Source organism: Muntiacus reevesi, chromosome 6 (assembly GCF_963930625.1).
Source record: "Muntiacus reevesi chromosome 6, mMunRee1.1, whole genome shotgun sequence".
Taxonomy (NCBI): Eukaryota; Metazoa; Chordata; class Mammalia; order Artiodactyla; family Cervidae; genus Muntiacus; species Muntiacus reevesi.
In genome coordinates this window covers 13398896-13423664 of record NC_089254.1, presented here as the reverse complement: position 1 = coordinate 13423664, position 24769 = coordinate 13398896, and the positions used below count along the sequence as shown (strand labels likewise).

General features: G+C 38.9%; 1 long non-coding RNA gene across 1 annotated transcript in view; it reads right to left on the bottom strand.

Annotated features, from left to right (window-relative positions):
• The window catches only part of LOC136171003 (uncharacterized), a 210942-nt gene extending 186207 nt beyond the window's left edge, over positions 1–24735 (bottom strand). The window contains exons 1-2 of the long non-coding RNA XR_010663730.1: positions 24657–24735; positions 23698–23774 (exon numbers count right to left, since the gene is read on the bottom strand). This is a non-coding gene — a long non-coding RNA (uncharacterized lncRNA). The remainder of the gene's footprint in view (positions 1–23697; positions 23775–24656) is intronic.
• Positions 24736–24769: the final 34 nt, after the last annotated feature.

The window sequence follows — 24769 nt, the reverse complement described above, 5'->3', positions numbered from 1 at the left end:
TCTTCATAGAACTAGAAGAAAAAAATCTTAAAATTTGTACAGAGACACAAAAGACCCCAAATAGTCAAAGCAATCTTGAGAAAGAAAAATGAAGTTGGAGGAATCAGATTCCCTGACTTCAGACTATACTACAAAGCTACAGTCATCAAAACTGTATGATGCCATCATAAAAAGAGAAATATAGATCAATGGAACAGAACAGAAAGCCCAGAGATAAAACCACCCACTTATGGTCATTTAATCTATGACAAAGGAGGCAAGTATGTACAATGGAGAAAAGACAGTCTCTTCAATAAGTGGTCCTGGGCAGGGAACTCTACTCAATATTATGTGGCAACCTGGATGCAAGGGGAATTTTAGGGGGAGAATAGATACATGCATATTATGGCTGAGTCCTTTTGCTGTGTACCTGAAATTATCACAATGTTGTTAATTGGCTACACTTCAATATGAAATAAAATGTTAAAAATAAGTGGTACTGGGGATTTCCTTGTAAGTCCAGTGGTTAAGACTCTCTTTTTCCAATGTAGGGGGTATGGGTTTAATCTCTGGTCAGGGAACTAAGATCCCACATGCTGCAGTGCAGCCAAAAAAAAAAAAAAAAATAGTAGCGCTGGGAAAATGAGACAACTACATGTAAAAGAATGAAATTACACCACTCTCTAATACCGAGCACAAAAATAAACTCAAAATGGATTAAAGACCTATGTAAGGCTGGACACTGTTTGACATAAAACACAGAAAGACCTTTTTCAAGCAGTCTCTTAGAGTAAGGGAAATAACAAAAATAAACAAATGGCACCTAATTAAACTCAAAAGCTCTTGAAGAGCCAAGGAAACCATAGACAAAAGAAAAAGACAACCCACAGAATAGGAGAAATATTTGCAAATAATGCAACCAATAATGGATTAGTCTCCAACATTTACAAACAGTTCATGAGGTTCAATATAAAAAATCAAACAACCCAATCAAAAAATGGGCAGAAGACCTAATAAACATTTATCCAAAGGAGACATACAGATAGCTAAGAGGCACATGAAAAGATGCTTAACATTGCTAATTATTAGAGAAATGTAAATCAAAACTACAATGAGATATTACCTCATACCAGTCAGAATGATGATCATGAAAAAATCTACAAACAGTAAATGCTGGAGAGAGTGTGGAGAAAAGAGAACCCTCCTACGAGAAGATAAATTGGTACAGCCACTATGGAGAATAGTATGGAGATTCCTTAAAAAACTAAAAATAGACCTACCATCAGTTCAGTTCAGTTCAGTTGCTTAGTCGTGTCCGACTCTTTGCGACCCCATGAATCGCAGCACACCAGGCCTCCCTGTCCATCACCAACTCCCGGAGTCTACTCAAATTCATGTCCACCGAGTTGGCAATGCCATCCAACCATCTCATCCTCTGTCGTCCCCTTCTCCTGCCTTCAATCTTTCCCAGCACCAGGGTCTTTTCAAATGAGTCAGTTTTTCGCATCAGGTGGCCAAAGTATTGGAGTTTCAGCTTCAACGTCAGTCCTTCCAACGAACACCCAGGACTGATCTCCTTTAGGATGGACTGGTTGGATCTCCTTGCAGTCCAAGGAATGCTCCATATGATCCACTAATTCCACTCCTGGGCATACATCCAGAGAAAAATGAGGTTTGAAAGAATACACGCGCCTCAGTGTTCATTGTAGTGCTGTTTACAAAAACCAAGACATGAAAGCAACCTAAATGTCCATCAACAGATGAATGGATAAAGAAGATGTGGTACATATATACAACGGAATATTACTCAGCCATTAAAAAGCATGAAATAATGCCATTTGCAGCAACATGGATGAACCTGTAGATTATCATAAATGAAGTAAGTGAAGTAAGTCAGAAAGAAAAAACAAATATCATATGATAATGCTTATATGAAGAATCTTAAAAAATGATACAAATGAACTTATTTACAAAACAGAAACAGACTCACAAACTTAGAGAACAATCTTATGGTTACCAGTAGAGAAGAATGGTAGGGTATAGATTGGGAGTTTGGGATTGACATGTACACACTACTATATTTAAGATAGATAACCAACAAGAACTGACTCTATAGCACAGGAAAATCTGCACAATATTCTATAAAAACCTAAATGGGAAAACCATTTGAAAAAGGATATGTATAACTGAATCATTCTGCCATATACCTGACACTAACATAATATTCTTTTTATTTTTTTTTTTGAAGGTTAATTGCTTTACAGAATTTTGTTGTTTTCTGTCAAACTTCAACATGAATCAGCCATAGGTATACATATATCCCCTCCCTTTTGAATCTCCCTCCCAGCTCCCTCCCCATCCCACCCCTCTAGGTTGATAGAGCTCAGGTTTGAGTTTCCTGAGCCATACAGCAAATTCCCATTGGCTATCTATTTTACATACGGTAATGTAAGTCAAACTAACATAATATTCTTAATCAATTATGCTCCAAAATGAAATTTAAAAAAATCTTACTGACCAATAAATGTTTAATCTGAAAAGCTAAAAACAGAAAAAAAGATAACTCAATTTTAAAGTGGAGAAAGGATTTGAATAGACATTTCTCCAAAGAAGATATCCAAATGTCCAATAAGAATTTGAACAAGTGAACATTATTAATCATCAGGGAAATGCAAATCAAAACCATAATGAGATAATACATCAAAACCATGAGAATGACTATAATCAAAATGACAATGACAAGTGCTGCCAAGATTGTGAATAAACTGGAACCCTCAAACATTGCTGATGGGAATGTAAAATGGTACTACACTTTAGAAACAGTTTGATAGTTCCTCAAAAAGTTAAATAAACTGTTACATGAGTCAGCAAATCCACCCCTACAGAATCCACTCCTAGTTATATCCCAAGAGAAATGGAAACATAAATCCACATAATTTTATAACACCCAAAAAGTGAAAAACAACCCAAATGAGCATCAACTGATGAATGAATAAACACAATGTGTTGTGCTCAAGCAATGTTATATTCAGTTCAGTCATTCAGGTGTGTCTGACTCTTTGCGACCCCATGAACTGCAGCACACCAGGCCTCCCTGTCCATCACCAACTCCTGGAGTTTACTCAAACTCATGTCCATCGAGTCGGTGATGCCATCCAGGCATCTCATCCTCTGTCATCCCCTTCTCCTCCTGCCCCCAATCCTTCCCAGCATCAGGATCTTTTCCAATGAGTCAACTCTTAACATGAGGTAGCCAAAGTATTGGAGTTTCAGCTTCAGCATCAGTCCTTCCAATGAACACCCATGACTGATCTCCTTTAGGGATGGACTGGTTGGATCTCCTTGCAGTCCAAGGGACTCTCAAGAATCTTCTCCAACACCACAGTTCAAAAGCATCAATTTTTCGGCACTCAGCTTGCTTCACAGTCCAACTCTCACATCCATACATGACTACTGGAAAAACCATAGCCTTCACTAAACGGACCTTTGTTGGCAAAGTAATGTCTCTGCTTTTTAATAGGCTATCTAGGTTCGTCATAACTTTCCTTCCAAGAAGTAAGCGTCTTTTAATTTCATGACTGCAATCGCCATCTGCAGTGATTTTGGAGCCCAAAAAAATAAAGTCTGACACTGCTTCCACTGTGTCCCCATCTATTTCCCATGAAGTGATGGGACCAGATGCCATCATCTTAGTTTTCTGAATGTTGAGCTTTAAGCCAACGTTTTCACTCTCCTCTTTCACTTTCATCAAGAGGCTTTTTAGTTCCTCTTCACTTTCTGCCATAAAGGTGGTGTCATCTGCATATCTGAGGTTATTGATATTTCTCCCAGCAATCTTGATTCCAGCTTGTGCTTCTTCCAGACCAGCGTTTCTCATGATGTACTCTGCATATAAGTTAAATAAGCAGGGTGACAATATATAGCCTTGATGTACTCCTTTTCCTATTTGGAACCACTCTGTTGTTCCATGTCCAGTTCTAACTGTTGCTTCCTGACCTGCATACAGGTTTCTCAAGAGGTAGGTCAGGTGGTCTGGTATGCCCATCACTTTCAGAATTTTCCAGTTTATTGTGATTCACACAGTCAAAGGCTTTGGCATAGTCAAGAAAGCAGAAATAGATGTTTTTCTGGAACTCTCTTGCTTTTTCGATGATCCAGCGGATGTTGGCAATTTGATCTCTGGTTCCTCTGCCTTTTCTAAAACCAGCTTGAACATCTGGAAGTTCACAGTTCACATATTGCTGAAGCCTGGCTTGGAGAATTTTGAGCATTATTTTACTAGCATATGAGATGAGTGTAATTGTGCGGTAGTTTGAGCATTCTTTGGGATTGCCTTTCTTTGGGATTGGAATGAAAAGTGACATTTTCCAGTCCTATGGCCACTGCTGAGTTTTCCAAAATTTCTGGCATATTGAGTGCAGCACTTTCACAGCATCATCTTTTAGGATTTGACATAGCTCAACTGGAATTCCATCACCTCCACTAGCTTTGTTCGTAGTGATGCTTCCTAAGGCTCACTTGACTTCCCATTCCAGGATGTCTGGCTCTAGATGAGTGATGACACCATTGTGATTATCTGGGTCATGAAGATCTTTTTTGTATAGTTCTTCTGTGTATTCTTGCCACCTCTTCTTAATATCTTCTGCTTCTGTTAGGTCCATACCATTTCTGTCCTTTATCGAACCCATCTTTGCATGAAATGTTGCCTTGGTATCTCTAATTTTCTTGAAGAGATTTCTAGTCTTTTCCATTCTGTCATTTTCCTCTATTTCTTTGCATTGATCACTGAGGAAGGCTTTCTTATCTCTCCTGGCTACTCTTTGGAACTCTGCATTCAAATGGGAATATTTTTCCTTTTCTCCTTTGCTTTATGCTTCTCTTCTTTTCACAGCTATTTGTAAGGCCTCCTCAGACAACTATTGTTGACCATCAGTTCAATTCAGTTCAGTTCAGTCGCTAAGTGTCTGACTCTTTGCAACCCCATGAATCGCAGCACGCCAGGCCTCTTTGTCCACCACAAACTCCCGGAGTTTACTCAAACACATGTCCATTGAGTCGGTGATGCCATCCAGCCATCTCATCCTCCATCGTCCCCTTCTCCTCCTGCCCCCAATCCCTCCCAGCATCAGGGTCTTTTCCAATGAGTCAAATCTTCGCATGAGGTGGCCAAAGTACTGGAGTTTCAGCCTCAGCATCAGTCATTGGAGACCATAAAATGGTAGAAAGTATCGATATATGTTATAACATGGATGAACCTTGAAAATGTTATGCTAATGGAAAGAAGTCAGACCAAAAACCATACACTCTATCACTCCATTTGTATGAAAAGTCTAAAATAGGCAAATCTATAGAGAAAGTAGATTAGTGGTTGCCAGGGCCTGGTAGAAGGGGAAATGGGAGTGACTGCTAACGGGTACTGGGTTTCTTTTAGGAGTGATGCAAATGTTCTGGAATTAGTGATAGTTCCAAAAATGTGACTATACTAAAAACTTGTAAACTGTACACTTTAAAATGGTAACCTTTGCCATAGGGTATATGAAGTCCCCACACTTTAAGGTAAAGAAATTATGGTTTAAAAAGGTTGAGAACTTTAAGACTGATTAAACCCATAGGTCTCAAAATGCCGGCTGCAAATCACCAGCATCAACATCACCTGGCAACTTGTTAGCGACACACGTTCTTAGGTTACATGCCAGGTAAAATGAATCAGAACCTCCGGAGGCTGGGTTCAGGACTCTGTGTTTTAACGAGCCCTGCAGGTGATTCTGATGAACACTCAGGTTTGAAAGCCACTGGGTTAGTTACAATTTTAAGGCCTCATTGCTCTTCCACTCACTAGATTCGTAAACTTTGGCAAGTATCTTGACCTTTCTGTGCCTCAAATTATTCATCTGGAGAAATGGTTCCTTACAAGGTTATTATGAGGATAAAATATTTAAATACAAGTAATGTGCTTGGAAGACAGTTTGCCACTTAATGAGTTGAATACTCAATAAGAATCAGTTATTATTCTATCAATCAAATGCAGATCCCCTAATTTGGTGGAATTGAGCCACCTATATGTTTAAATTTTCTAGCAGCCACATAAAAAAGTAAAAACAAACTAATAATAAAATAATTTATTTCACCCAATGTATTAAAAATATTAGCATTTCAACAAGCAATCAATGTAAAAAGTGTTTAAGATAGTTTACATTCTCTTTTCCAAACAGAGTCAACAAAATCCAGTGTATTTTATACTTAGAGTACTTTTTGATACAGACTAGTCACATTTCAGTTGCTCAATAGTCACCTGTGACTGGAGACTATCATACTGGACAATACCACTCTGACATAAATGCTGAGCTGTTTACCCTCTCTAAAGTTCCTGTGCCTTTAGCACACAGTCCCTGCCTGAGGATTTTCAAGGAATGGATGGCCAGATTGGGACAGGTCAAGAAGCATCTTTTTCTGACCATGTCTCATCTTAACAGGTGATGCTGGGTTGCAGACAAGCCTTCAACACATGCTTTTTGCCCAAAGATGGGCACAATAAAGGACAGAAATGGTAGAGACCTCGTAGATGTAGAAGAGATTAAGAAGAGATGGGAAGAATACATAGAAGAACTGTTCAAAAAAGATCTTAGTGAACCAGATAACTATGATGGTGTGGTCAGTCACCCAGAGCCAGACATTCTGGAGTGTGAAGTCAAGTGGGCCTTAAAAAGCACTCCTGTCAACAAAGCTAGTGGATGTATTGGAATTCTGGGAGAGCTATTCAAAACCCTAAAAAATAGTGTTACCACAGTGTTGCACTCAATATGTCAGCAAATCTGGAAGACCCAGCAGTGGCCACTTGACTAGAAAAGGTAAATACTCATCCTAATTCCCAAGAAGGTTAATACTAAAGAATGTTCAATACATCAGATAATTACACTCATCTCCCATGCTAGTAAGATCATGCTTAAAATCTTCCAGGCTTCAGTTCAGTTCAGTCACTCAATCGTGTCCAACTCTTTGCGACCCCATGAACCGCAGCACGCCAGGCCCCCCTGTCCATCACCAACTCCCGGAGTTTACCCAAACTCATGTCCATTGAGTCAGTGATGCCATCTAACCATCTCATCCTCTGTCATCCTTTCTCCTCCTGCCTTCAATCTTTCCCAACATCAGGGTCTTTTCAAATGAGCCAGTTCTTCCCATCAGGTGGCCAAAATATTGGAGTTTCAGCTTCAGCATCAGTCCTTCCAATGAACACCCACGACTGATTTCCTTTAGGATGGACTGGTTGGAACTCCTTGCAGTCCGAGGGACTCTCAAGAATCTTCTCCAACACCACAGTTCAAAAACATCAATTCTTCAGCGCCCAGCTTTCCTTATAGTCCAACTCTCATATCCATACATGACTACTGGAAAAACCATAGCGTTGACTAGACAGACCTTTGTTGACAAAGTAATGTCTCTGCTTTTTAATATGCTGTCTAGGTTGATCATAACATAGTCTTCCAGGCTAGGCATCAGCATTACGTGAACCAAGAACTTCCAGATGTCCAAGCTGGGTTTAGAAAAGGCAGAGGAACCAGAGATAAAATTGCCAACATTTGCTGGATCATAGAGAAAGCAAGAGTTCCAGAAAAACATCTACCTCTGTTTCATAGACTATGCTAAAGCCTTTGACTATGTGGAAGCTCTTAAAGTGTGGAAAGCTCTCAAAGAGATGGGAATACCAGACCATCTTACCTGTCTCCTGAGAAACCTGAATGTGGGTCAAGAAGCAACATTTAGAAGTATGGAACAACTGATTGGTTCAGGATTGAAAAGGATCACGACAGGGTTGTCTGTTGTCACCCTGTTTATTTAACCTATATGCTGAGCACATCATGAGAAATGCTGGGCTGGATGAGTTACAAGCTGGAATCAAGATAGGTGGGAGAAATGAACAACCTCCGATATGTGGAAGATACCACTCTAATGGCAGAAAGCAAAGAAGAACTAAAGAACCTCCTGATGAGGGTGAAAGAGGAGAGTGAAAAAGCAGGCTTAAAACCAAATATTGAAAAAAACTAAGATCATGGCATCCAGCCCCATTACTTCATGGCAAATAGAAGTGAAAAAAGTGGAAGTAGTGACAGCTTTCCTCTTCTTGAACTCTAAAATCACTGCAGATGGTTACTACAGCCATAAAATCAGAAGACGATTCCTTCTTGGCAGGAAAGCTATGACAAACCTAGACAGTGTTTTGAAAAGCACAGACATTACTCTGCCTACAAAGGTCTATAGAATCAAGACTATGGTCTTCCCAGTGGTCATGTACAGTTGTGAGAACTGGACCATAAAGAAGACAGAAAGCCAAAGGATTGATGCTTTCAAACTGGGTGCTGGAGAAGACTCCTAATAGTCCCTTGGACAGCAAGGAGATCAAACCAGTCAATCTTAAAGGAAATCAACCCGGAATACTCATTGGAAGGACTGATGTAAAGTTGAAGCTCCAGGATTTTGGTCACCTGATGAAAACAGCTGACTCATTGGAAAAGTCCCTGATGCTGGGAAAGATGGGAGGGCAGAAGAAGAGGGTGTCAGAGGATAAGATGGCTGGATGGCATCACCGATGCAATGGATTTGAACTTGGGAAAACTTCAGGAGATGGTGAGGGAGATGGGGGGCCTGGCATGCCGTGGTCCATGGTGTCCCAAAGAGTTGGATACGGCTGGGTGACACCACCACCACAACAAGAACAAGTTCTCAACTACATGTTATCAAACAAGAATGATCATGTAAACTGCCTGTGGAGAATCTTAACAGAGTGGCAGATTACAGGTTTTTGCATGTTATTTGCTGTGGTATTCACAGGGTCTAGAAAACTTACCTGGCACAGAGCAGGCACTCAACACATTTTTTTTTTTAAACTAATAAGTGAACAATGCTTTTCTAACTTAACCTTTTAATTTTATTACCATTTTTTCAAATATCTGAAAACATCTAACAATTCCTTTAACATTGCCCTTACTTCTCACAAAGCAGATCCATTTTTGTCTTCCAAATTGATTTTTAAACTCTTCCTTATTTTTAAATATTTATCGAGCCCCTAGTAAAGACCAGGTTTCTTAGAGGATGACCCATAACAGAACTGCTGATATTAGGAGTTTATTTTCCATGAAATAATACATATTTCACGTATGTACAGACATCATACAAGAATTCCAAACAAAATTTTGTTTGGATTTTTCTATTGCTGGCCTAACAATAATTGGAAGCAAGGAAGCAAATATCTTAAGAGTTTCAATATTGATGAGCATTCCTTATTCTTAGTATAGTCTAACACATATTTACACATTAAGGGTCCACGCCACTGGATAATGCTGATGTTATTAAAACGTATAGACTGAAAGAGCATGCAGAAACACTGTTGATGTTGGGGTGGAGTGGTTTCCCAGGGAGATTGGTACCTGCTTTGAATTAGTTTCTTCTGAGTTCCTAGGAGTCCTGAAGATGGTGTGTGAAGTTTACTCAAAGTAAAAGATGAGGTCCTAAAAACAACCTACAAGGCCTACCAGACCTCTGTAGTAATATTCCTTAAGCTCACTCCCCTCCAGCCACACTGGCTTCCTTCCTGCTACTCAAGACACTCCAGGTTTCCTTCAACCTTCCTCCTGTGCTTTAGGTTCCCTTGGACTGTATTGCTTTTCCCCCAATATCTACTTGGCTACCTCCTTTTCTTCCTTAAGTCTTTTCCGATGTATTTCCTCCACAAGTTCTACCCGAATTTACACATTAAATACAGTAAGCTGCCTGGATTCTACCTCTGCCGCTCCTTTTCCTTATCCTACATTTCATCCCCTTTAGCACCTACCAACCTTTAACTTATATTATACTATGTTGTTCATCGTTCCTCACACTACTGTGTTTAATAAAAGCCACAGGAGCAGAGATCTCGATTTTTTTTGTTGTTGTTTTTCACTGATGTACCCTATCCTAGAGCAGTGGCTAGCCTATAGTAGGGGCTCATATCCTTGTAGAATGAATAAATGAATTAGTTCACTCATAGACCAGGCTCTTTAACAGATTTCCCTTTCAATTTTTGAGACTGCTCTAGCATTAAGACCAGCTGGGAGGTTTTGTGAGCCTGTATGAAAAGTTGAACTCTCCCAACCTGTTGGCTGGGCTTGCTCACTAAAGGTTCCTGTCTCTGGATGTTTTTCTGTTGGGCAAATTGCCAGAGCCTGAATTTGTCCACCTTGGGATATTATGCAAGATTTAAGTTCTTTTATTTTTTCTTTTTGGATGGGCCTGTTTCAATTTTGACTGACTTTACTGTTTTGTCTGGGGCTTTATTCTTGCACTGAGTTCTATTTTTCTGTGTTGATCAGGCAATTTAGCAACTATTCTTCTCAGAGCTATGGAATAGTAGAAATTAGAGATGGAAAAGAACTCACAGTTGATCCAGTCTATTCCCCTGCCATTGAAGTCTTGCTTACCACAATACAATGTCCATGGCTTTGTTGAATGAGGTTTTAAATGTCCTCAGAGATTCCTTTGGGCGCCCACTCAACTAACCTAATACTCCTAACAATTAACAAAAATTCTCAATGTTTGTCTAAACTTTCCCTTTCATATTTCCATTTTATTTTTCCTATTGGTACTCCAAGGTAGCAAGCCCTTTTTCTTTGGGGATTTTATACCTTTCAGAGAAGTATAGACTTACATTTCTGCTCTGTTCCCTAGCCAATCTAATACATGTGTTCCTCCCTTAATCTTTTTATATTGTCTTTAATTGTATTTTTGCTTATTGAATTCCTTCAAACTCTTCATCTTAATTATTAGTAGGTGTATTTTCACTAGGCATCTATTGAACTACTGTAACATAATGCTTTTCCTTCTGAAACCTGAAGACAAAGCACTGCCATCTACCATGTGAAATTGCAAATATATACAATTCATTGCCATAATCAACTAGGGTGTATTTATTCACCAGAATATTAAATAATTTCTGTGCAGTGCTGTTCACTTGATTTTAAAATTTTGATAATTGTGTAATATCAGATATCTCATTGAAGTCCTTTGAACTTTTGTTTTTATATTTGCAAAAGGAGAGAATATCTGTTTTAGCCTCCTTTGCCATAATCTTATAATAGTAAATATAAGACTATAGGACTAGAAAGAGATCTTTCAGAGAGAAAAAAGCTTTCATTTCCCAGCTTTCAGATATAATCACACAGGTTAAATTATTTTCAATACTATGAAGTTCAAATGGCACTCTTTTTTTTTTTTTTTTTGTTTACAGTAATTTATGCTAGATCAATGTATCTCTAACTAATTCTACTAAAGTGAAAATTTTTTAAATTGCCAAATGCCATTTATAAAATACAAAATCACAGGCTGGGTGAAGTAGTAATGCCAATCGCTCTAAAATTTTCAAATTCACACTTTCTGTTTTTATCTTGTCTCAGATGGGCAATTGGTCCCTGGACCTCATTTTGAGTAGCCTTGATGAATAATCACACTCCTTACATTTAGATTCTGATATTTTTCAACATAAATATATCTCTTCTGATGGTTAACATAATACTTGCTTTCACTATTCAGCTTGTCTGCTGCTTTCCTTGAAAGTTAACTTTTAAAAAATAGAAGAGTCAGTCAATTATTTCTCCCAAACATCCCGTTATGTGTTTTCCATTTATTTGTGCTCACTTTTTCAACATGTAGTAATTCTGAATTTATTTCATAAAATCAAATCTGAATGAAAAATACTTTTAAGAAAGAAAAAAGCAATTTCTTGGAGTTTATACCAGGTCAGTGAGTTATAGGATGGTCTCTTGGTCACAAATGCAAGTAGTTTCATTTTCTGGAACTCTCACTAGTCTCTAGCAGTCCTGACCAAGGCCACACTGATAGTGGGCAGAAATCCATCAATCCAGGAAAGATTAAAAAACACTCTCACTTATTTCACCCTGTCTGGCACTCTGCCATCAATCTGTACCTTTTGGATTTAAGACACAGATTATATGTCAGCAATAACCAGAGTAGCTATTACATAAGCTGGTTATGGGATGCCATGTGCTTTCAACTGGCATCTTTTATAGTTTGGGTATAACAAAAATTTAGTTTTAGCACACTTTTCTGAAATAAACTTCTCTTACTTTTAGTGGGTTTTAATTATTTTTAGAGGGAATTAAATAAAAATATACTAAACTATCATTTCTTCAGGGAATTAAAAAAATAAAATTTAAGGGAAAACATGAAATGTGGGGAAATATTAAATACAGTAAACTGCACAAATGTAATGCATAAGTTAGACACTGAGCTTTTTATGATCTAAGAATCTATTCCAAGAAAAAGAAAACTGAAATTTGAAGACTTATGAACTTGTTTGAAAAATAGTAAAAAATAAGTTTCAGCTGGTCAGAGAACATAGGAAAGGTACAACACAGCAGAAGGGTAAATAAAAGCAGAGGATGAGTGAGGCATTGGCAGTGGAAAACTTTAAATACAGGACATTTTACACTTCTTTTAAAGGGATTTTTACAAAGGTAAGGAAAAAGTACACACACATATAATACATATCAATATCAGAAAAGTGTATTAAAACAACGTATCAGATGAAGTTTTCTTTACACAGTTTTCCAAGAGCAAGCATATGGCTAATGTGGATTAATCACTAATGAATTTAATAAAGTGAACAGATTATTAGCTCTTAAAGCTAGTTATTTTGTTTTCAAATGTTTCAATGTGCCAGATGTTTCATAAAAATAGTTTTCATTATTTAAAATGATTTATGAAGCTAGATGCCCAACTTTTATTTCTGTGTTAAAATTTAAGAGTTAAAAACCATTTAACAGACAAACAGAATTTGCAGTTACTGAACGTGAAAAGAGCTCTTAAAATGCTCCTCTTCACAGCCATTCTCGTTCCCATAGAAACCAATGTGAGATCCAGGAAAACAAGGTAAGTTCTAAAATAATCACCATTATAAATACCCATTATATAAATGTAAATACAGGCAATTGAAATGATTTAGATGATTTTGAAATTGCATATCATTTCCCAAACCATAATGATTCCTTCAGAGTGGTTCTTGTCTGTCATATAAATACAGCATTTACAAAATTTTAAAAATTCTTATGATTTACTTGTGAGACCATAATTGCCTTTTCAAACAAGTCTTGGGCATGCAAATATCAATTTTTGAACATGTATTTTGGTGCAGGATGGATCTTTTATTGGCCAGGCCATTTCTTTATGGTAGATTAAGTACTTATCATTACCAGGATTTGAATTTTACGTAACCATTTCTCTGTTCATTATTAATTGCTCAACAATGAGATCTAGAGATTTTAGAGAGTTATTTTACAACTACAATTTTTCACTTTTTTATTTGTCCAAGAATTTTGTCATGATAAAAGATCCAAGATATCTTTTATTGACATTGTAATTCTTCTCAAAGTCCAGAACCAATCATTGAGTATAGAGTACTCATAATATTAATGAAGATGCGAATGTGAGCTGTTCACAGAGATATACATCCCTCTAAGAAGAGCTAAGCCTCCTAGTGTTTGAGGAGCAAGAAAACTTCAGAGGAAAAGTCCCAACAATGAGAAGCAAACACTTGAATTTAGTGTGGCTATTGAAGGAATTCTGGACATAACACCCTAAAATATGCTGCTTTGGTATATTGATTTTAAGCTTGAAGGGACATGAAAAATGACAAGACAATGGAGAAGCTTTCTTTGAAGTTTACCTGCCTAAAGACAAATCCTCCAAAAGGAATTCAACTGTCATAAATCTTCTTCCTAGGACTGACTCTCATCACATGGGAAGAGACTAGATGTCCAATTCAAATCCAGACAAATTGTCACAAACTATATCTCCCATCTATTCTTCAAGAGCCCATTTATCATTCTTAAAAATCATTTACTCTCCCCTAGGTGGACTGATGCTGAAGCTGAAACTCCAATACTTTGGCCACCTCATGAGAAGAGTTGACTCATTGGAAAAGACCCTGATGCTTGGAGGGATTGGTGGCAGGAGGAGAAGGGGACGACAGAGGATGAGATGGCTGGATGGCATCACCGACTTGATGGGCATGGGTTTGAGTAGACTCCAGGAGTTTGTGACAGACAGGGAGACCCGGTGTGCTGTGATTCATGGGGTCGCAAAGAGTTGGACACGACTGAGCGACTGAACTGATCTGAACTGAGGTTGCCTATGTCCCCCACTTTCTTCCTCTATTATAATAAGACAGTATATAAGCTCTCAAATCTCAGTGCTTTTGAGGTGTTCCCTTTTTTCCTGTGATGCCCTGCTGTGTGTTATAATAAAAAATAATAAATTTGTTTATCTTTAATGCTGTTAATCTGCCTTTCATAAATTTATTTTATAGACCCAGCTATTGAACCTAGGAGAATAAAGGGAATGTTTTTTTCTCTCCTACAAAGTTAAAGACACCACAACAAGTTATGGACTAGTTACACAGTATTGATAGATGAATCAGTTTTCAGAAACTCAGATATTTTCCCTTACATTTCACTGAAACCCTTGATTCTTAAAAGGTGGTCCCCAAACCAGCAACACTGACATTGCCCATGAGCTTGTTAAAAATGTAGAACCTCAGGCCCTAGGCAGACAAGATTAATATAGATCTGAACACACATTAGAGTTTAGAAACACATCCAGTCCCAAATATTTGCTCCAGAAAAATTTAGTTTTATTCTAGTGGACTGGTGGAAGCTAAAGAAGCTACTGTCCAGGATGTAAATATAAAAGGAGAAAGACCATGTCTGCAAGTGGCATCTGCAGAGCATGTAGCTCAGAGCAGAATCCATAAATAAAGTTAAATAAGTTTGAGAAAAGAGAAATGGAAATTATCTCCTTAATATTGAAACTGGCGAAACTCCTTAATTTTGAAAATTTTGAAAAAATTTTCAAGTTTTGTTTTTAAAAGAAAACATTCTTTTATTTTCACCCACTCCCCATAAGCCAAGCCATTAAAATATATTATGCATACAAATCAATTCAAAAGGATTAATGATTTAAATGTAAGACCTGAAGCTATTAAAAACTCCTAGAAGAAAACACAGGTTAGCTTCCAACTAATAAAAATAAATGGAAAAAAAAAGAAAACATAGGGAAGACCATCATGACATTGGTCTAGACAGTTCCTTGGAAGTCATGTCAAAAAACACAGCCAACAATAGCAAAAATAGGCAAGTGGTACTACATTGAACTAAAAAGTTCTTTACAGCAAAATAAACAGTAGAGTGAAACAGCAGCCTACAGAATGGGAGAAAATATGTGCAAACTATATATAACAAGGGGGGACTCTCCAAAGCATACAAGGAACTCCTACAAGCCAACAGCAAAAAAAGCACAAATAACCCAATTTAAAAATGGGCAAGTGACTTGAGCAGACATTTTTCCAAAGAAGACATACAAAAGAGTGACAGGTATGTGAGAAGGTACTCAACATCATAAATTATCAAGGAAATTCAAATCAAAACCACAATGAAATATTCTCTCATATCTGTCAAGATGGATATTATTTAAAAACCCTCAAAAAGTAACTTGTATTGACAAAGGTGTGAAGAAATTGTAACCCTTATATAATACTGGTGGGAATGTAAAAGTTGCAGCCACTCTGAAAAACAGTATGGAGATTTTTTTTTTAATTACAAATAGAACTACTATATGATTCAGAAATCCCACCTCTGGACATTTATCTGAAAGAATAAAAATCAGTATCTGAAAAAGACAGCTCCACTTCCACGTTTACTGCATTAACCACAACAGCCAAGATGTGGAAAAACCCTAAATGTCTACTGATGAACGCAAGAATAAAGAAAATGTATATGTACAATGGAGTGTTATTCATCCTTAAAAAAGAAATTCTGCCATATTTGCCAACATGGATCAATCAGGAAGATATTCATGCTAAGTGAAATAAACTAGGCTTAGAAGGACAAACACTGAATGATTCCGCTTATATGAGGCACCTAAAATAGTCATACTCATAAAAACACAGAAGGTGGTTGCCAGGAGCTGGGAGGAAAGGGAAATGAGGAGTTGCTTTTCAATCACAAAATTTCAGTTATACAAAATGAGTCAGTTCTAGAGGTCTGCTGTATAACACTGTGGCAATAGTTAATAATACTGTATTGTGTATTTAAAACTGTGTTAAGTGTTCCTACCACAACAAATTAAAACAAACAAAAACACCCAACATAGATCACAGCAGAGTTCAGAGCTAGCTGCAAGTGTCCAGTGTTGTAACCCAGAGATACCCTCATCTTTATTTTCTAATATCTCATCCTTTCCACACTTCCCCTGCTTTATTTCCACGGCTGCAAGTGGTTTGGTTTGACCCACCTCCTTTCAAATTTTTGTTTCTTGTGGAGTTACATTTGCATTTATTACCAATGTATGTAAAATTTCGTATATTATGACTTTGGTGGGGAGAGGAGGGTCCTGAAGGTATGCTTCATGGATTTAATCTCATCTAGAACCTGCCTTTTGAAGACAGGGAGAAGCTGCAGCAAACTGTTGTGTTCTGGTGGCTAGAAAAGGCAGGTAAAAAGATAGCTACAACAAGGCAAAAGTCCATTACTGAACTTTGATGTCAAACATTGATGCTGTTGGAAATAAACTTTTCTTCTAAACTTGAGGAGTTTTATGCATTGACATAAGGTGAGAATCAGCATTATTCTCCTCTCTACTTCAAACTATTACTATTTATTGCCTATTTACCACATGCCAGGCACTCTTCTGAGTATTCTATATGAAATAGATCATTTAATCCTTACAACAACCTTACCGGGAAGGTAATATATAACTCCCACTTCCAAGATGGGTAAACTGAGACTCAAGAAGGAAAGTAATTTTCTAGGACCTCTCAAATGATAAGTAGCAGAGCTTGAGTTTGAACTAAGGTAGGGTGACCCTGGAGTCAAAGCTTTTTCCATACTTTGAACAGACACTGTAGACTTGAGGTGTATGTCGGCCTCTTCAGTTCTTCATGGCTGGTCAATTAGCTGTTATTTCCTAAAATCTAAAGGAAAGTGCCTTTGAAATCAGTCCTTCCTTTAGATATCAGCCATTTGATAATCCCTCACCTGGAAAGAAATACAAAAAGGACAATCTTGATGATCCATTCTGCCCTGTTACTGGTCAACTCCACAGCAAACTTAAGCATTCAGGTATTTGTGATTTAACTTTTATTATGTGCATCCCATTCGCTCCTCAGTGGACCACATTTTGTCAGAACTCTCCAGCATGACCTGTCCATCTTGGATGAGACAGACTGAAAACCACAATCACAGAAAACTAACCAATCTGATCACACGGACCACAGCCTTGTCTGACTCAATGAAACTACGAGTCTCATCTCATTCTCCCCAAATTTCCTAAACTGTTGGTCATGTGCTGAATATGTTAGCTTCTTCTGATATTAGTCAATTTCTGGTTCCAAGTGATTTAATCACTATTGAAGGATCAATTTGGTGTTCCAGTCATAGACTGTCACGGTGGAAAGATACTATCATTTACGCCAACTCACACTTATTGTTAAATTCCTAAAGACGACATATCCAAGAAGATGAAAGACATTTTATTTTGTACTCATTTATTAGCACTCACTTCTTTTGAAAGACTTCCTTGGCCTTGTTGAGGTCCCCAGAACAAGCCACCAAGCTGTGTTGCCCTGTCTTCCCAGCTCGGCCCCATCTCATCCAAACACTGATGTTTCTCTGGGCATCATCTTCTAACATCTGAATCAGATTAATACTTGCTTTTGAACTGGAGACAGGTCTGATTTAGCATGACATCATAGACACCATTTCCTTCACAGTTATACATGGGCCTTTCCCACCTTGTCTGTGCATTCTGGGTGCACCAGAGCTTTGCCCTTTAACAGCATGGTCTTCACAGACTCTTAGTTGTCTCCAGTACTGTCATTACCTGCCTTTCCTTCAGCCACAGGCTACTTTTTCTGTGTGACATTTTCCAATTTTCTTTGCAGGAGGAGGGTCTTCTGTAACTGTTTTGCCATTATTAACTCTTTCAGTTTGTGATTGGTCACCAGCAGTCCCCTGCAGCTGAGCTGCTATGGATTATACAGTGGAAGTGAGAAATAGATTCAAGGGATTAGATCTGATAGAGTGCCTGAAGAAGTATGGACAGAGGTTCGTGACATTGTACAGGAGAAAGGGATCAAGACCATCCCCAAGAAAAAGAAATACAAAGCAAAATGGCTATCTGAAGAGGCCTTACAAAGAGCTGTGAAAAGAAGAGAAGCAAAAAGCAAAGAAGAAAAGGAAAGATATACCCATTTGAATACAGAGTTCCATTTGAATACAGAGTTCCAAAGAATAGCAAGGAGAGATAAGAAAGCCTTCCTCAGCGATCAATGCAAAGAAATAAAGGAAAACAATAGAATGGGAAAGACTAGAGATCTCCTCAAGAAAATTAGAGATACCAAGGGAACATTTCATGCAAAGATGGGCTCCACAAAGAACAGAAATGGTATGGACCTAACAGAAGCAGAAGATATTAAGAAGAGGTGGAAAGAATACATGTAAGAACTATACAAAAAAGATCTTCATGATCCAGATAATCACGATGGTATGATCACTCACCTAGAGCCAGACATCCTGGAATGTGAAGTCAAGTGAGCCTTAGGAAGCATCCCTACGAACAAAGGTAGTGGAGGTGATGGAATTCCAGTTAAGCTACTTCAAACCCTGAAACATGATGTTATGAAAGTGCTGCAATCAATATGCCAGCAAATTTGGAAAACTCAGCAGTGGCCACAGGACTGGAAAATGTCACTTTTCATTCCAATCCCAAAGAAAGGCAATCCCAAAGAATGCTCAAACTACTGCACAGATGTACTCATCTCACACGCTAGTAAAGTAATGCTCAAAATTCTCCAAGCCAGGCTTCAGCAATACATGAACTGTGAACTTCCAGATGTCCAAGGGTTTAGAAAAGGCAGAAACACCAGAGATCAAATTGCCAACATCCGTTGGATTATCAAAAAAGCGAGAGAGTTCCAGAAAAACATCTATTTCTGCTTTATTGACTATGCCAAAGCATACTGTGTGATCCACCATGTGGATCATCACAAACTGTGGAAAATTCTTAAAGAGATGGGAATACCAGATTACCTGACCTGCCTCTTGAGACATCTGTATGCAGGTCAGGAAGCAACAGTTAGAACTGGACATTGAACAACAGACTGGCTCCAAATTGGGAAAGGAGCATGTCAAGGCTGTATATTGTCATTCTACTTATTTAACTTATATGCAGTGTACATCATGAGAAACGCTGGGCTGAATGAAACACAAGCTGGAATCAAGACTGCCGGGAGAAATGTCAATAACTTCAGATATGCAGATGACACCACCCTTATGGCAGAAAGTGAAGAAGAACTAAAGAGCCTCTTGATGAAAGTGAAAGAGGAGAGTGAAAACGCTGGCTTAAAGCTCAACATTCAGAAAACTAAGATCATGGCATCTGATCCCGTCACTTCACGGCAAATACATGGGGAAACAGTGGAAACAGTGACAGACTTTGTTTTCTGGGGCTCCAAAATCACTGCAGATGGTGATTGCAGCCATGAAATTAAAAGATGCTTACTCCTTGGAAGGAAAGTTATGACCAACCTAGACAGCATATTAAAAAGCAGAGACATTACTTTGCCAACAAAAGTCTGTCTAGACAAGGCTATGGTTTTTCCAGTAGTCATGTATGGATGTGAGAGTTGAAATATAGAGAAAGCTGAGTGCTGAAGAACTGATGCTTTTGAACTGTGGTGTTGGAGAAGACTCTTGAGAGTCTCTTGGCCTAAAAGGAGATCCAACCAGTCCATCCTAAAGGAAATCAGTCCTGAATATTCATTGGAAGGACTGATGTTGAAGCTGAAACTCCAATACTTTGGCCACCTCATGCGAAGAGTTGACTCATTGGAAAAGACCCTGATGCTGGGAAAGATTGAGGGCAGAAGGAGAAGGGGACAACAGAGGATGAGATTGTTGGATGGCAAAACCGATGTGATGGACATGAGTTTTAGTAAGCTCTGGGAGTTGGTGATGGAGGTCTGGTGTGTTGCAGTCCATGGGAATGCAAAGAGTGAGACATGACTAAACAACTGAACTGAACTAACTGAACTGAATGTGCATCCCAAAAGGAACTTTAGGTTTCGTTTGCTTGAAATAAATGGAATCATCTACTGTAAAATCTGCTTCTGACTTGACTTTCTGTGAAGCTAAATGTAATCAACAAATTACAGAGACTGTTACCAAAACACAAGTCCATGTGCTTGACACACAGTGAGGCCAAACAATACCTTTAATAACATTAATGGTCTTGCAGTAACATTTGCCTGGCTAAAGCGTAGGCAATAACAGCCCACACTAATGGCCACATGGAACAGAGAAAGGTGTACTGAGGGCCCTGAAAGGAGATGGGTGGCTCATGCCTTAAAAACCCCAAACTCTCTGAAAGTTCTCAGCAAAGCTGTTTCCTAGGAAAGGTTAGGGAGGGTGTGGTGAGTTGCTGCAAACTTCCTGGTGTCAGATACTGTGTTCTTGACATCAGGTAATGGTCAGGTAATTTGCATGTTTGCTCAGCTGCTCAGTCATGTCCAAGTCTTTGTGACCCCATGAACTGTAACCCATCAGGCTCCTCTGTCCATGGGATTTCCCAGGCAAGAATACTGGACTGGGTTGCCATTTCCTTCTCTAGCAGATGTCCCCAACCCAAGGATCGAACCAGCATCTGGTCAGTTAACATGTTCCTGCCAATCTCTACCAAACAAATGTTATTTTCTGTTCTGACAACAAAGGGCCAGGTCCCCAGACACAACGTTCCCCCTCCAAGGTCCGTGCCTGGCTGAGAGGAGGCAGATCTCAGCTGGCAGCTCCCTCAGGACCAAGTCCCCAGGCCCCACAGCCATCATCACTGACGGAGCCAGGTACCCAGGACCCAACTGGCCCTCGGCCTCCTCAGGCTGCCCAGAGGGTAGGGGCTGGGCCCACAAACTAGGTCCCAGGCAGACAGCTCCCGCCATTAGGTTGCAGAGGCGGAGACAGGGAAGAGGTTCACCATTGCCTCAAGGCCTGGGCCTGGCCAGTGGGTGGCCTTGGCGAGGGCTCTGGAGACCTGCAGACCACAGCTTTAACCAGTTCCCTGGGCCCCCCAGGTCAGCTGCCAGCTATGAACCATGTGAGCTGGAGAGTCCCTGAGGGAAGCCAGAAGCCACCTCTTACCTCACACTCCAAACGACCACTCCACCGGCCAAGTGGAACGGCCCCACTAACGGTCGCTCAGTGACAGTTGCTCGTTTGGGGGAGGGGCCCACTGTGGTGCCTGACCAATGGCTGAGCGACTGCTATCAGTCTCGTGGGTAACCGTTGCCAGGTAACAGTGTGACAGACACAGCAACAGCCTGTGCTAATGGCGGCACCGGGCCCACCTCTATTATAGCATCATCTGATATGTAGGTAAAGGCATAGTTTTAACTGTTAATACGATGCTTCTCATTAGAGTTGTGAAGGGTTTCCCCTCCAGAGAGCTGAGTCAATGCTAAGGTTGTTTTCTTCTTCATTCTACTGCTTGCCTTCTGCAAGTCTACCCACATTTTATGTTTCTGCCTTTTTCCTACATGTGTGTACACTTAGTAGTGGTAGAAAGAAATGATTCCAGGGGTTCTTGTGTCAACTGCCGATCTCTTCACACATTGAGATGGTTTGTTTCCTATCCTTATGAAAACTTCACCACTTCTTAGCACTGTGAATTTGGCCACATCACAACCTCTCTGTGCCTCAATTCCTATAAGCATAAAAGGGATTTTTTCTACTCATTTCAAAGGGCAGTTGTGAGGACAATTCAGTAAGTAAATACACAGATAAAACTTTGCACAGTACTTGATACTTGTTGAAATCTGAAAGTGTCAGTTGCTCAGTCTTGTCTAACTCTTTGCAACCCTATGGACTATAGCCCATCAGGCCCCTCTGTCCATGGGATTTCTCAGGCAAGAATACTGGAGTGGGTTGCCATTTCTTTCACCAGGGGATCTTCCTGACCCAGGAATCGAACCCAAGCCTCTCGCATTGCAGGCAGATTCTTTACTGTCTGAGCCACCAGAGAATACTTGTTAGCTATTATTATTATCATTATAATTGACTTGCGGAGGACCTGACTTACTTGCAAAATATCACCAAGATATCATCTAACAAACAAAACTCACATTCTGAGACTTTTAGGGTTGGTATGGAGAATCTGAGATATTTAAAATGTACTTCAAAGAAACTAAGTGATTTGCCTAAACTCCTGTTTAGTAGGAATTGGTCCATCAAATACATGTTCAATTTAACTAAGTAATAATGCTGCTTACACTTTATTAATAGCTGCTACTGCTGCTAAGTCACTTCAGTTGTGTCCGACTCTGTGCGACCCTATAGACGGAAGCCCACCAGGGTCCGCCGTCCCTGGGATTCTCCAGGCAAGAACACTGGAGTGGGTTGCCATTTCCTTCTCCAATGCATGAAAGTGAAAAGTGAAAGGGAAGTCACTGAGTTGTGTCTGACTCTTAGCGACCCCATGGTCGCTAAGAAAATCCATGGGATTTTCCAGGCAAGAGTACTGGAGTGGGGTGCCATTGCCTTCTCCGTATTAATAGCTACCATTTTCCAAAGTTTTTCCATAGGCCATGGCTATTAAAATAAGTTGTTCATTGTGCCACGTGCCATGATGACTAAAATGAAAAGTTATTTCAGTGGTTCCAGCATTCTGGATTTAATGAATCAGTAAATTTTTTTTAAACATCGGATTGTTTTTTAAAAATTAATTTGTTTAAATTGAACATATTCTATTTTAGGAGAAAATCATTATATGTCACTCATTATTTTTTCTCTGGTTAAAAATTGATACAAATATCATGATAAATCAAATTGAATAATAGGTCCAGGAACTAGAAACTCTTGACTTCGTGGTCAAAAATTTTATAGCACTTCCAAAATGGAGATAGATATACATCCTATAACACAAAATTCACCATTTTGAAGTGTACACTTCAGTGGATTTTAGTATATTCATTATACTGTAACCATCATCACTATCCGGTTCCAGAGGACTTTCATCACTCCACAAAGAAACCTTCCACTTATCAGCAATTAGTCCCAAATCTCCCTTATCCGTCTCTTAGTAGGCATTAATGTCTCTATTTCTTCAGATATGTCCTTTGGAATATCTTTTATCTATGCACAAAATGGCTGTCTCAGATATGTGATCTGGTTTTCATTCTTTGCTGCCTAAATGAAACTGCCTGCCCAAAGCTTTGCCTTGGTGGGTGGGTTGCCAGGAGCATATGTAATATGTATAACAGAGGGTAGAGTAGAGAGTATGAAACTCAAAGAGACCTCACTGTCTACATTTACTTCCAATTTTAAATTTTCCTCATCTTTTCTTTCAGTAATTTGGTATTTAGTTATATAACATGCCAAATTACATACACTTTGAACTTAATTTGAAGACAGCTAATGTTTTCAGTAATCAATACAAATAAAAACAGTATTATGAGAACCATTTTATTTTTAAAAAATTTACGTCTAAGTTCCCAAATTCTGGTCCAAATTTGTGCTCTTATTTCATTGCTCCATCATCTGTATGTGCACACACATTCTGTTCATTTCTCAGACAATTTTATTTTAAAATAGAGATTCAAATGTATTACATTTCACTATGATTTACCTGTTTACTTGTCTCTGAGTGGAATATGAACTCCTTGAAGGAAGGCCTTTGTCTATGTTTGATTTGCAGCACACTGCCTGGTACATGGTAAAAAATAATGTTGAATGAAGGAATGTGATTTAAATACATAAACAATTCATCAAAACCTACAATAATACCCAATTATATGCATATACATATAATTGGGTATTATAAAACAACTCCTCTATAATACCACCTGTGTTAGTTGCTTAGTTACATCCACTCTTTACAACCCATGGACTGTAGCCCACCAGGCTCCTCTGTCGATGGAATTCTCCAGGCAAGAATACTGCAGTGGGTGGTTATTCCCTTCTCCAGGGGATCTTCCCAACCCAGGGATAGAACCCAGGTCTCCTGCATTACAGGCAGATTCTTTACCGTCTGAGCCACCAGGGAAGCCCAATATTGTATACTACATATACACATATCATCTAATGTTTTATGTAGTTCACAACTATATTTAAAATAATACTCAGTATTTGAAAAATTCAAAATGACACATTTAGAACACCATAAAACGTCACATGTATAGAGTTTTACATAGTATTCTAATACCTTGTAAATCAGTTATTACATACACATATACACAGCACACTGTTTAGCAGGGTATTTACCATAGTTTAAGCACAAGACAGAAGAAAATTGAACAATGAAAAAGCTTGGAGATTAAGGTCAGGCAAACAAGCCTGCATTTGGATTGTTTAGCACTACCTGAGTGATGCAGGCTATTCTTTCTGAGTCTGAATTTTTTGTGCTGTGGAGACATTTAATTTCATGGTTAGGGAACTGGTTTAAGGGTGGAGTTAATCTAATTTAAGAACCTGCACTTGGCCGACCTTTGACGAACTTTAACAAACACTTCATCCCTCAGCCTAAACCAAGTAACGGGGTTTATTTTTTCCACACATTAAGAGTCTTTCCCAGTCAGGGAAACCTACCGTGTTTCTCAATCTGTCAAGTCAGAGAGTCCGGGTAAAATGGCAAAGGCACAAAACAATCCATCTTTCTAACTCTGAGTAACTGCTAAACCCGCAGGAAGCGCCGGGCGGAC